Genomic DNA, 13,811 nt, shown 5'->3' with positions numbered 1-13,811 from the left:
ACATCCATTAAACCCATTACTTGTACCACTACCCTCATTCTCTCTTTCAGAACCATTACTACTTAGGTTCAAATTTTTTAAAAATTATAGGCAAGCCAAAGAAAATTGAGGACTGTCAGATTGGAACTTCTAACCCATATTTTTCACCTTGCTTGGTCCTAAACAACTATTAGCTATTTCCCCAATCAAATCTACCTTCAAGGTTTAAAAAAAGTGTCAACACATTTTCATAAGAATCAGACAAAAGTCTGAAGACAATCCTCAAACATTTTGAAAAATGACATCATTAGAATAAGAAACCAACCTAATGATGGTGCTCAGTAAATGGTTGCTCTATAAATGAATGAATAAACTAATAAGTGAGACCTTAAGTGGATTATAAATTATGAATTATTTGCTTTTAGAAAAATAAATTATAGTCTCCAAAGCATAAATTAAGACCAATGGATGGAAAATTATTCTATAGGGACCTATTTCAGCCCTCAAAAACTATCCAAATATGGCACAAGCTGCCTCAAAAGCTATGGATAAGGTTGTTAGCATAGGTTGTTGGAACACTTGACAGAAATATGTAAAGACAAGATGAAAAAGAGCAGCCATGTGGAGAAGCAAGTAAAAAATAAGCCCCATCTTTGCAACTAGACAGATCTGGATTCTATCCTTCCTCACCTCCTTTTAGCTGAGTAACCTTGGGCTAGTTACTTAACCTCACAAAAGCCAATTTCCTAAACCGTAAAACATCTTGCAAGGTTGTGAGGATTAGGATACTTTCATTCATTCAATAAATACTTATATGTGTAGGCATTGTGCTAAGATCTATGGATCCTAAACAAGACGTAACACCTGTTCTCAAAGAGATTAAAGTCTATTATAACTGGAAAATTAAAAAAGACAATTCTAGTGCCACTTGTTAAGAGTTACAATAGGGTCAAATGCATAGTCCATATAGGACCTAATCCAGGACCTAACTCAATTTCAGGATAGTCAGAGAAGGCTTCTTGGGAGATTTAAAATCTAAGAATAAGAGCCTACTGAGATAAAAAATCATTAAGACTCATGGTTAATAAAAGCATCCTATATAATAAAGAGGTAATATGCAAATTAACCCTCACAAGATGGCTGCCTAAGACCAGGCCAGCAGGGGAGTTAGTGAGGGATGACTAAACGACTGAACAGCAGGCTGCATGGGGCAACCAGGCTGGTGGGTGGACTGTGAAGGGCGACTAGGTCAGCGGGGGTTGGGGGGGGGGGGACGATGACAGTTAAGGGCAACCAGGCCGGCACACAGAGGCAGTGAGGGGCAATCAGGCCAGCAGGGGGGGTAGAGTTAGGAGCGACCAGGCAGGCAGGCAGGCGAGTGATTAGAAGCCAGCGGTCCAGAATTGTGAGAGGGATATCCCAGATTGGAGAGGGTACAGGCTGGGTTGAGGGGACCTCCCCCGCTCCCCCCATGCACAAATTTCGTATATCGGGCCTCTAGTATAGAATAACAACACTGTCTGATAAATAGCCAGTGCTCCTAAAAATGGCAGCTGCTACTATTATTATTGGTACAGAGGCCTAGTGCATGAAATTCATGCACTGGGGTGGGGGGGGAGAAGAGGGAAAGGAGGAAGGGGGATGTCATCCTTCAGCCCAGCCTGTGCACTCTCTCTCTCCGGGAGCCCTTGGGGGATGTCCGACTGGCGCAGAAGTAGGAGAGGCTCCCGCCACCGCTACTGCACTCGTCAGCCTTGAGCCCAGCTTCTGGCTGAGCAGCGCTCCCCCTGTGGGAGCGCACTGACCACCATAGGGCAGATCCTGCATTGAGCGTGTGCCCCCTGGTGGTCAGTGCGTGTCAGAGCGACCAGTCATTCCACCATTAGGTCGATTTGCATATTAGCCTTTTATTATATAGGATAGGATAAGATTGGCAATTGGATTAGATAATCTTTGAAATTATATTCATCCCTAAGTCTGTGTTACTTTAAACATTTTTTTTTCCAGAGAGGAAGGGAGAGGGGAGAGACAGACAGAAACATCAATGATGAGAGAGAATCATCGACTGGCTGCCTCCTACATGCCCCCTACTGGGGATTGAGCCTGCAACCCGGACATGTGCCCTTGACCAACCAGGGACCCTTCAGTCCTCAGACTGACATTATCCACTGAGTCAAACCAGCTAGGGCAGTCTGTGTTACCTTAGAGATATATCTGCTATGTTCACAGAAAAGTTCTTTCCCACAATTGGTCAAGCTTTCCTACAAAAAAGAATTCTTTTTTTTTAATTCACAAACTCACTACACCAGAACTGCTCAACTGGGCTCCACTACATACACCAGTCATAACATGAAATGCTTATTAGGTGTTCTCACAAACAGGATTCTATGGCCAAATAAGTTTGAGAAATACTGAATAATGTATCCTTTCTTCTTTTGAAGGTCATAAGGCTCATGAGTACAAATACTCTGAATACTAATTCTGCAGTAAAGAAATGCATATCACTTTGGCCATTATTTTGTCAAGAATCCTTTTTTCACCCCCAGAGGACACTTATTCATTGTATAAGAACTAATAATGTTCAATTAAACAGCCTGGAAAATGCTGCTCTAAGCCAACTTACAAATTGTAGTGGAATGAAAAGAAGACTAAAGGTGACTCTATTCTTACCACCTTCCAGGAGGGTTAGTTTAACACACATAATGGCATTCACCTTTTTTATTTAATCCTACTGAAAATGTCATTAAATATCACCATAAATAGCAATCTCCTGCCTCCTAAATTATTGCCAACCAAGTATGCTTTGCTTCTTTAAATGCCCCTTTGTCATCCGATAATAAGCAAACTCTAAACTATTTACCTTCCCATTACAGTATTAATTTTAAAGACAGTTAAAAAGGACAAAGATGTTCAGCTGTGCAAATTGTTTGTACGTTTCTCTTAAATGAACAGATAGTACTCCTGGTGAGGGGATCTGTTTTCTTACTTCTGGGTAAAAAATTCTCACTTCAGCCCTAACCGATTTGGCTCAGTGGATAGAGCATCCGCCTGCGGACTGAAGGGTCCCAGGTTCGATTCCAGTCAAGGGCATGTACCTTGGTTGCGGGCACATCCCCAGTAGGGGGTGCACAGAAGGCAGCTGACCGATGCTTCTCTCTCATCAATGTTTCTAACTCTATCTCTTTTCCCTTCCTCTCTGTAAAAAATCAATAATATATATATATATATATATATTTTTTTTTTTTTAAATCTCACTTCATATTGATCACTGGATAATTTGCAGCTCCTCGGGACAGGGTTAACAGTAATTAGGAATTGTGAAAACCTTCAGAAACTCTAATAGATTTTAAGCAATGAAATTATACAAAATATTCTATATTCCAATGTAGGTCCCATGAGTCCAAGAAGCATTTACTGAAGCACTGCTCAAGATCACTATTTATAGATCATACCCATGAATGTATTTAGAATAATTCTTGAGCCTTATTTATAATGACATACTGTTGATTTTAAAAAGTATTTATTTATATGATACCTTATATACCTTGGACATGCAGATTTGAACCTTTAATTTAAAGCTATTCTACTGGAAATATTCAAATGCAAAGGTTAGACTAGTCCCTCTCTCTTAAGTGAAGTTTATCCGTTAGGAAGCTTTCCTGTATAAAAGAAAAAACACTGGATTTAGAAGTAACCTGTCTGCAAACCAAGAAAGAACTTCAACCAAAATGGAAAATACAACTCTAATACTGACAATGAGTACAGGTGGTGCCTCACTGCTATCAGGTACATCACTACTAAAACATGGGAGATATGTGGGAAGGGTACAAATATTGCAACCTAGCAAAAATTTCTGCAGGCAGAGAGATTTTTTTCCTGAGCCATTCCACAATGTTGTCTTCCTGCTTACATCAACGAAAATGTTACCCAGGTAACTATAAAACAAACTTACAGCCCTAACTTCAACCACAATTTCTACATTTTAAAAAAACTTTTAATGCAAATTTCTTTCTTGACAGAAGGATAAAATTGGTTGTTCTTATTTTAATAATGATTGCTATTTGCAAATATAGAAGTTTTCATCTCATCAGAATCATTACTACTCCGAAACTGGGGATTAACAAAGGTGATCAGGAGACAATTTAACCCTAAAACTCCTAAACCACAACAGCACAAAAAATTAGGTTATTTCTTTCATTTGAAGTGGTTGTTCCCCCAGGTAGAAATCTTACTGCACAAAACAGAATAGATAATTACAAAGGACTCGTCCATCAAGGAAGCTATTTAAGAGATTTTATGCTATTCTAAAAAGAAAGGTACACTCAGTGACAGTCACCTATTATATGCTATTGTATTCATTTCTCAGAATGACTCTGTAAGATAGCTATTATTACCACCTTCCACAGTAAGAAACTAAAGCTCAGGGAGGTTAAGAATCTGACCACCAGCTAACACAGAAGGTAAAAGAATTCTTTCCCAGGTCTGACTCTAACACCAGCAACTACATTGCCCCCTTCAAAAGGCACTTTCTGGCCAAAAAATTTTAAATGCATTTCCTTCCATAATTAATCTACTTACATTATGTTACTTTGAGCCTCTGTGGGAAAACACTAAAATGACCTTGTAAGCCTTCCTAACTAGTCACAGTGCACGCATGAAAAACTGAATAAACAAAATGAAGAGAGAGACTGTAAGGCATCAGATAACTCAGTTTGCTTTGAGCACAAGAAATAGAATGGAAAAGAACAACTTGCTAGCTAAGGAATGTTCTTCCTAGGTTGTATGCCTGAGGCTGGAATAAACCTCAAGAAGGTCACTTGTTAACCTAATACTGTCTTCTGCCATTCTTCCTCCTGTGAATGAGGCAAACTTGTCAAAACACAAAAGGTGCCTTAGAGTTATCTCTGCCATCAAGTCAGTGCTTCCACAGGAAAAGCCATGCTCTCCAGCAGAATGAGCACTGGTTTGGGAATCGTGTACTGACCTAGACTTGGCTCTGCCCTTGTCAAGGTCATCACAGTATTGAGGGCCTCACTACAAAGGACAATCCTGAAAGAATTAAAGGTCACTTCCTGACGTAAGATGCAAGGATTTTTCTTTACTCACAATATCCTATATTGTGAGAAAACAACACAGAACACAGTGTTTAAGAGTAAGGGCTCTACAAGTTGTATAAGAAATAGGAGTACAGACCTATGTTTGAATCTGGGCTCTGCCACTTACAGGCTATGTGACCTTGAGCAAATTACTTAACTCCTCAGTTTCCGCACATGTAAAAATGAGGGTGATAATTGTCTACTTTATACTGTATTCGGATGATATATATGTTTATATCCCTGTAAGCACTCAATAAAAGGTAGTAACTATATTATTCCCTATCTTTAGTGGCTCAGTACTTCTGAACTAAAAGATAAGAGATGTGAATTTCAAAATTGTCTCAAAAAGACACTAGAATGCCCCTAATGCTTCCATTTCTCTGTAACTTTTCTAGTAAAATGAAAATGAACCAGTTTTGACCAAATGAAAAATGTGTAAGTCTACTTGAGAATGTTCCTGCCTTTGCATTCCTCCGCTCCACAGTTACTATGATTTACCTAAGTTTCAGAACTCACCCAGGAAGCCAAGTTTACTGCCTGTCAAGTCAGAACAGGGCTTCCGAAGCAGAATGTTGGAGGCAGTTAAAATTGCTTAGAAAATGGAGAGAAACCTAAAGGATGGGTGGGACTTAATTGGTAAAAAGGGATAGAGAGGATGTAAATGTTATAGCATAGATGTGCAACCAAGGCAGATGATCTCTGATGAGAAGAGGAGTGACTTGTGTTTGGCTGACAGAGTTCATTTATAAAAGACTAGAGGCCTGCCCTGACCGATTTGACTCAGTGGATAGACCGTCGGCCTGCGGACTGAAGGGTCCTGGGTCCGATTCCAGTCAAGGGCATGTACCTTGGTTGCAGGCACATCCCCAGTAGGGGGTATGCAGGGGGCAGCTGATTGATGTTTCTCTCTCATCGATGTTTCTAACTCTCTATCCCTCTCCCTTCCTCTCTGTAAAAAATCAATAATATATTGAAGAAAAAAAAAGACTAGAGGCCCAGTGCACGAGTTCGTGCATGGGTGGGGTCCGACCAGCTGGGGGGAGGGGACATGGGAGGTTGGCCGGCCAGCCCCACCCCCCTGGTCGAACCCCTGGTGGAACTCCCGGGTGAGGGGACAATTTGCATATTAGCCTTTTATTACATAGGAGGAGGATAATGGGGAACACTTCTGGAAAATGGTTTGTCTTCTGGCCTCAGAGTATTCCTTATCAGAGTCTAGGGTCCCTGGACCCCTGCACTCAGTACTTGGTGGACCATCATCACACCCTTCTATACAATGGGTATGACGTGCCTGGCTGATTCACTTGGAAGACTCCTTGTATGCCATGGTATTGTGCAAGTCTAAAGGCATCACGAATGGTCGGGCTCAACTACTCTGGTTCTTGCACACTTTCCTCTTTGGGACAGCCTTCCTTTCCATATTGTTTACAGACCAAAATGCCAAAAACAAACTTAAAGAAGATATCCAAACTTTTCTCTACACTTTGACATCCAACTTCATTTTATCAGGGGATGGTGTGTTTACTCGACCTTTCTGTTTTCTGGAAAGTTACGGCCCTCTAGTTACTTGTTAATTCATATTCTCTGGTTGGGCTTGAGTAGATAATAGGACAGTGATGGCGAACCTATGACACGCATGTCAGAGGTGACACGCAAACTCATTTTTTTGGTTGATTTTTCTTTGTTAAATGGCATTTAAATATATAAAATAAATATCAAAAATGTAAGCCAAAACCGGTTTGGCTCAGTGGATAGAGCATCGCCCTGCGGACTGAAAGGTCCCAGGTTCGATTCCGGTCAGGGGCGTGTACCTGGGTTGCGGGCACATCCCCAGGAGGAGATGTGCGGGAGGCAGCGGATCGATGTTTCTCTCTCATCGATGTTTCTAGCTCTCTATCTCTCTCCTTTCCTCTCTGTAAAAAATCAATAAAATCTATTTAAAAAATATATATATATCAAAAATGTAAGTCTTTGTTTTACTATGGTTGCAAATATCAAAAAATTTCTATAGTGACATGGCACCAGAGTTAAGTTAGGGTTTTTCAAAATGCTGGCACGCCGAGCTCAAAAGGTTCGCCATCACTTTAATAGGAAAAGGTTTTAGCTTTCCAAGTCTGCAGACTAACTTATTTGACAAAGCACTTCCAGCTACCTTCTCAAAGGCTTTGGCTGTGTTGGTGCTCTCTCCCTATCATCTGATTTAAGCCATGTATTAAATTTGCTTGTTGGTATACTTGTGCTCCCACCTTCTATCTAAAACACCTTTCCCATACCACCTCCATCTTAGCCTATTAGGGGTTACTCTTTTGGTAAGGTAAAATATTTTAGAGTTAATCAATGGAAATCCAACTCAGATTTTTTAAACGCGTGGTCCTCTCCAAGGGAAATTATGAAAATAGTATCAATGGTGCCAGGAACAAAATAGTGCATTATGGAATGAAATGGATTAATGACTAAAATGCTGTGAATTGTCTCTCCCCCCCAAAAAAAGAAAGAAAATGTTTAAGTATAAATGAGGTATTAGAATTATTTGTTATAAAAATTAAATAACATGAACACAGTCTGTAAAGTATAAAGCATTAATATGATTTTTTTTCTTAGAAGACAAAGCTGATGTTCCCAAGTTTTTAATATAAACTCTGACCTCAGACTTCCTGGGAGTTAAAGATTTCTAAGGTGGTCAATTCCAAATGATAAAAAGGCCCAGCAAGTAGCTATGGATGTTAAGGAGCTAATGTGGGATGAAAGTGGTCACTAGTGGTAAAGAACAGGTAGCCAAGAAATACTTGCTAAATAAAATATATATGTGTATATGTATGTTATTATAGCCTGTCCAGACTTACTAAAAAGAAACTAAGTTATAGATGCCATAACATTCTTATTTGGTTAACTTAATGACTGAGCCAAATGAAGCTAAGATGAGCAATGTACAAAATGCATGGCAAGCCCTAATGTCCCTCTTACTTTGACTCTATCTTCTACACTGCAGTGTAATGGCAAATAAAAGGAAGGAGACTCACCTAATCAAGAAACAAAGCAATTAAAACCTCCCCCTTGAAACCTGAATTATTTAAAAAATTTCATGCAATATTGGAATTGCAAATATCGTATCAGTTTTAATTTTATACATCATTCAGGATAAGTATATACTAGAATGAGTTTGGAGAAGGCACTAGGCTTTTGGATAGGTCCCAAGTGTTTGGAGACAAACTTCCTAAAGAACTAGTGATGTTTGAAAAAGCTCCCTACTGAGCTTTTTACACTAAACACTTCGTAGTTTCTCACTGCTTGGCATTAATCACTTCCATAAATAGACTATGTCAGCAATATCTGAAGCCTGATTCTAAAGTATGCAGATTCTTAAACTTTCTATGCATATTTTTTAATCATGATCTCCCTGGGTTCAGCAATTTACTTTGTAAATCTTTCCCTTTACATTAGAAACCAAGGGATACGATTTAAATGCCTAGAGAAGAACCTATATTCAAATGGTTACCATTCTGTGGTCTGAAATCTTTGAAACAGTACTACAAATTCTTATTAAATTCTCCCATTCAATACACTTCTAACACCCAGAAATCAAAGAAAGACAATGAAACTATCTGGGAGTTTGACTAGTCAGGTTTATGTTGACAGCATGATATAGCAGATAAAACCATAGGCTTTGGCATCAGGCAACTTGGATTTGAATCCCAGTTCAATCACTGAGTAACACTGGACAAGCTACTTAACCTCTCTCTGATCCTCAACTTTCTCATCTGCATTATGGAAATAATAATGCCCTACCTAACAGGAATGTTGTATTAAATATGCCCCAAAATGTCAATTCCCTCCTTTACCACTGGAAAATACTATTTAACTAAAAAATTTAGTTGCATTCACATAAAACTGACCAAAGCTGAAAACCACAAGAATTTCTTGAAATTGAGATGAAAACAGAAGTGTAACACCTATCTAAGGCTAGAAAGAACCACCTAACATGACAAAGGAAAACACAAAGGTTTAAATAAATGTGTTTCCATGACCCCCAAACCTTGGAAGACACAAATGTAAAACAAGCCAAGTCATTACCACTCAATGGAAAAGGAATGTACCCCCAACAAGATGACTCTTAACTCTCAATTACAACAAAAGCTTTTTGAAACATAAACCAGAAAATGCTGACAAGTCCTGTTACTTAAGACAAGACGCCCAGCCAGGGCGGCTCAGTGGTTGAGCATTGATCTATGAACCAGTAGGTCACGGGTTCGATTCCCAGCCAGGGCACGCACATACCTAGGTTGCAGCACAATCCCCAGTAGTGGGTGTGCAGGAGGCAGCCGATCAATGATTCTCATCATTAATGTTTCTACCTCTCTCTCCCTCTCCCTCTCCCTTCCTCTCTGAAATTAATAAACCTATATTTTTAAGACAGATGCAAGAAGCTATGCAGTTTATTTTCTTTCTTGGCTGCTTATTTTTCAAATAATTTTTTAAAAATGCATTTGAAGGCCTGGCCAGTGTGGCTCAATGGTTGAGTGTGCACCTATGAACCAGGAGGTCATGGTTTGATTCCGCTCACGGCACATGCCTGGGTTGCTGGCATGATCCCCAACAGAAGACTTGCAGGAGGCAGCTGATCAATGATTCTCTCTCACTGATTTTCCCTCTCTTCCTCTTCATTCCTCTCTGAAATCATAAAAATATATTTTTTAAAAATGCATATGAAGCCCTGACCGGTTTGGCTCAATGGATAGAGCGTCGGCCTGCGGACTCAAGGGTCCCTGGGTCGATTCCGGTAAAGGGCATGTACCTTGGTTGCAGGCACATCCCCAGTGGGGGGTGTGCAGGAGGCAGCTGATCGATGTTTCTAACTCTCTATCCCTAACCCTTCCTCTCTGTAAAAAAACAATAAAATATATATTTTTAAAAAATGCATATGAGGATGGGTGTACTTTAGGTACATATTAAAGGAAATTAATGAGCCAACGTCCAGAATCTCTGTCAAGAGAATCTCTGTCAAGCTCTCTTCCACTAAAGAGGAACCTAACACTATCCGTTCAACAAATTGCCAAATATCTCATATTTACTATTATAAAGTGTAGCTTTGGAAACTCAGCCCTGACCTGTATCCTTCCTAGAACAGGAAGACTTCACAGAGAAAATCTCAAAATTAACTGCATGGTCATGAGCCCCAATAACCAATAATCGCTCTTTTACTAATCCCAAGTGTGAAAATGTTCCCCAAATGCTTCATGCAGGATAACTATATTCTAGAATGCGTTTCGAGAAGGCACTAGGCTTCTCCCTCCTATAGATCTATCACTACTTAACGCCTTGCCTTGTGGGCTTGGCATTCGGTTATGCAGACTGGCACGCCTATTCATCAGGATCCCTCCCTCAGGCTGAGTCTGTTTACTCACATCACATCCCAGGTCTGGTAAGTGTGGGCTCCAGGGCTCCGTCTAAACCTCAGGGTTTCAAAGCTGGCACTGTCTAGCGAAACCCCTGATCTGCTCCTATCTTCCTGATGGGTCCCCGGGGCCCTGCTCTTTCCTCCTGCTCTCAGAACTGGCATCCATGTACAATATGGTCACTTCCACACTGTGCTGAACTGCAGCTGTAGCACCCCTGGGTCTCGAGGATCCTCTTAGCCTGTAACTTGGGTTTCAGTGTTTCCAAGCCCGGCACCCTTGGGCCCAGGCCGCCCACTCCCGGCCACGCACAGGCCACTCCAAAATACCTGCCAGACCATCGTCCTCTTTCCCCCCTGAAGGCCTCTAGGCTCGCCCCAACCTCCACCCCACGCCTGCGCCGTGGGGGGGTCATCACCCTGCAGCCCGAGCCCCAGACGCGAGCATCCCTGCAGCCTCCGATTCCTTCATCACCCCCAGGCCGGAGCCAGCACGACCAATAAGGTGCCAGGTCCGCGGCCTCCCCGCCACCGACCAATCACGAGCGAGCCCCCCCGCCGTCGCCTTCCGCCAATGGGAGAAAGCCCGCGGGCCGGACCGACGAGGCACACGGACCCCACGAGCGCGGCGGCGGCGACAGCAGCGAGCCCGGAGAGAACACAACATGGCGGCGGCAGGCCGGACCGAACTACAGCAGCGGCCGCGCGAGGGAAGTGAGGTCTCCGCCTCAGGCGGGAAGCGCTGCCCCTCCCCCCCGCCGCCGCCGCCTCCGCTCACCTCTCACCCTCCCTTCCACACAGCTCCCACACACTTACACACCTCTGCTCAGGAGAGCAGGGAAGAGCCGGAGCCGCCCCCGCGCTCCAGCGGAATAGGGCAACGCTGAGGCCTGGGCACCGCGGAGGGGAGGGGAAGCGTGCGTCACGAAGAGCGGAGCGCGCGCGAAGCGGGGGTACAAACAAGATGGCGGCCACGCCGTCCGCACCGTCCCCCGGCCTTCCCCTCCCTCTTCCTTGGCGCCTCGACTCTCAGTAGCTTCCAGTGCGCAGAAGCTGAGTTGCTTGAAGTCTCGCGAGAATTGGGAAGGGGCGACGACTTGATGAAGCGGAAAAAAAATCCGAGAGCCTTTTGACTCCGCCCTTTTTAGTGGGTGGGGGCGTTGCCTGGTGACCTCTGTAGTGCGTTCTAAACTTGAGGCTCTGCTGTGATACGCACACTTTTGAGTTTTAAGGACTAAGTTGTGTGTGCATGTTTTTTGGGGGGTGAAGGACGATTTAGGGATGCCAGATTAAGTGCGCTGTTGAAGAAGACAGGTACCAGTCCCGCGAATGGGAATTTAACACCAAAACTGTAAAATGATAGAATCTAGAATAAAGAACAGCATTTCCCATGAATAATCAGCTTGTAGCCTTACAAAGGACATAGGCATTGTTTTTTTTATTATTGTTGATTTTTTACAGAGAGGGATAGAGAGTTAGAAACATCGATCAGCTGCTTCCTGCACACCTCCCACTGGGGATGTGCCAGCAACCAAGGTACATGCCCTCAATCGGAATCGAACCTGGGACCTTTCAGTCCGCAGGCTCTATCCACTGAACCAAACCGGTTAGGGCCATAGGCATTGTTTTTTATCTTCTCCCAAGGAGTGAAGATATTCTCCCATTGATTTTTAGAGTGGAAGGAAGGGGGGAGGACATTGGTGTGAGAGATGAGAGTCCCGCAGGCGCCCCTGACCTGGGTGGGGATGGAACCTGCAACCCAGGTATGTGCCCTTGACAGGGAATCGAACCGGTGTGCAGGCTGAGGCTCTAACCACTGAACCATGTGGCCAGGTCCATACTTTATCTCAAATCTCCACAACTACTTAGTCCTAGGATATTAGTATTATTTTTACTTTACAGATGATAACTGAAGCTCAAAAGGCTAAGTAACTTGATCAGGTAACACAGCTAATAGGGGGTCAAAACTCAATTTTTTTAAAAAAATATATTTTATTGATTTTTTACAGAGAGGAAGGGAGAGAGATAGAGAGCTAGAAACATCGATGAGAGAGAAACATCGATCAGCTGCCTCCCGCACATCTCCCACCAGGGATATGCCCGCAACCCAGGTACATGCCCCTGACCGGAATCAAACCCGGGACCCTTCAGTCCGCAGGCCTATGCTCTATCCACTGAGCCAAACCGGTTTTGGCCAAAACTCAATTTGAAGAGCTTCAAAACCTGTAGATAAATTCATCAAATAGGTATTGAATGGAATTATCTATAGTGAGATCATTAGTACATTAGGTAGCAAGCACAGCGAGAAATGAGTTTGCTTCTGCTAGTGGTTACCTTGAATTTTACAAATGACCTTGGAGCCTTTCTGAGACTTGCATTGTAGGGGTCCTCAACAATAACATCCGCAGACTGTCATTATTTCCTTCCTTTGAATTCATGACCCTGGTGATAACATAATTGTGAATAGTGGAATAAACCCTTGACTTGAATTCAGGAAAATTGTTTTCGAAATCCAATCTTAATAAATCTAACTTTAGGCACTCAATAAATATTTGATGAATGAATGAATGAAACCTAACTAGCTTTAAAGACCTGACTTCACTGAGTCTCAATTTCATCAGCTGTAAAATTATCTAATTCTGCCCAGCCAGTGTGGCCCAGAGGTTGAGCATTGACCTATGAGCCAGGAGGTTATGGTTTGATTCCGGAGTCGGGCACAGGTCCAGGTTTCAGGCTCCATCTCCAGTGGAGGGCATGCAGAAGGCAAGTGATCAAAGATTCTTTCTCATCATTGATGTTTCTATCTCCCTCTCCCTTGCTCTCTGAAATCAATAAAAAAAAAAAAGATATTTTTTTAAATGATCTAATTCATACCTCCTGGGAGTATTGGGGAGACGGAATGAAACAGTAAGGAGGAGTGCTTTGTAAATTGCAAATGTGTTATAAAGAAGTTAATAGTAAAAAAAAAATAAAAATTAGGTGTGATGATATTTTCAGACATGAGAAATGGCATAAATTTAAAATGGATATTCAAAATAAGTAGTATATTTACATAGTAGAGAGGTAAACTTAGCTAATGGGGAAAAGTTATGTAAGTCCACAAATATTTACTGAGCATTTATTGCATATACTATGTTTGCAAAAGATGTCAAAATGTGCAGAAAGCAACACAAATTAGTGTTATTGCTATAATTAAATATCAAGAGTACATAGGGACCACAGTCAACTTCCCTCCAAGAGCCTGGAAATCAGGTTGCACTCAGAATTAAACTAATAAAAATTTACATAATAGAGGAAAGTAGCCAAGGGTGGTACTAAACATATTTAACAACAGGTAGTGCTCC

At 42.1% G+C, this 13,811-nt stretch overlaps 1 protein-coding gene across 13 annotated transcripts in view; it reads right to left on the bottom strand.

Moving 5' to 3' along the window:
* NFYC (nuclear transcription factor Y subunit gamma) overlaps positions 1–11,535 on the bottom strand; it is a 67,117-nt gene extending 55,582 nt beyond the window's left edge. For 4 of the 13 annotated variants that reach the window (XM_081085668.1, XM_081085685.1, XM_081085683.1 and 1 more), the window contains exon 1: positions 11,288–11,492. The gene's annotated coding sequence lies outside the window, so the exon portion shown is untranslated. Of the gene's footprint in view, positions 1–10,477; positions 10,952–11,287 lie in introns of those variants that run through there. The other 9 variants (XM_081085684.1, XM_081085671.1, XM_081085676.1 and 6 more) reach the window with 9 other exon arrangements.
* Between the last annotated feature and the right edge of the window lie 2,276 nt (positions 11,536–13,811).

The sequence above is a fragment of the Myotis nattereri genome (assembly GCF_964212035.1).
Source record: "Myotis nattereri genome assembly, chromosome: 3".
Lineage (NCBI taxonomy): Eukaryota > Metazoa > Chordata > Mammalia > Chiroptera > Vespertilionidae > Myotis > Myotis nattereri.
The sequence above is the reverse complement of the archived record's forward strand: the minus strand, read 5'-3'. Positions and strand labels throughout refer to the sequence as shown.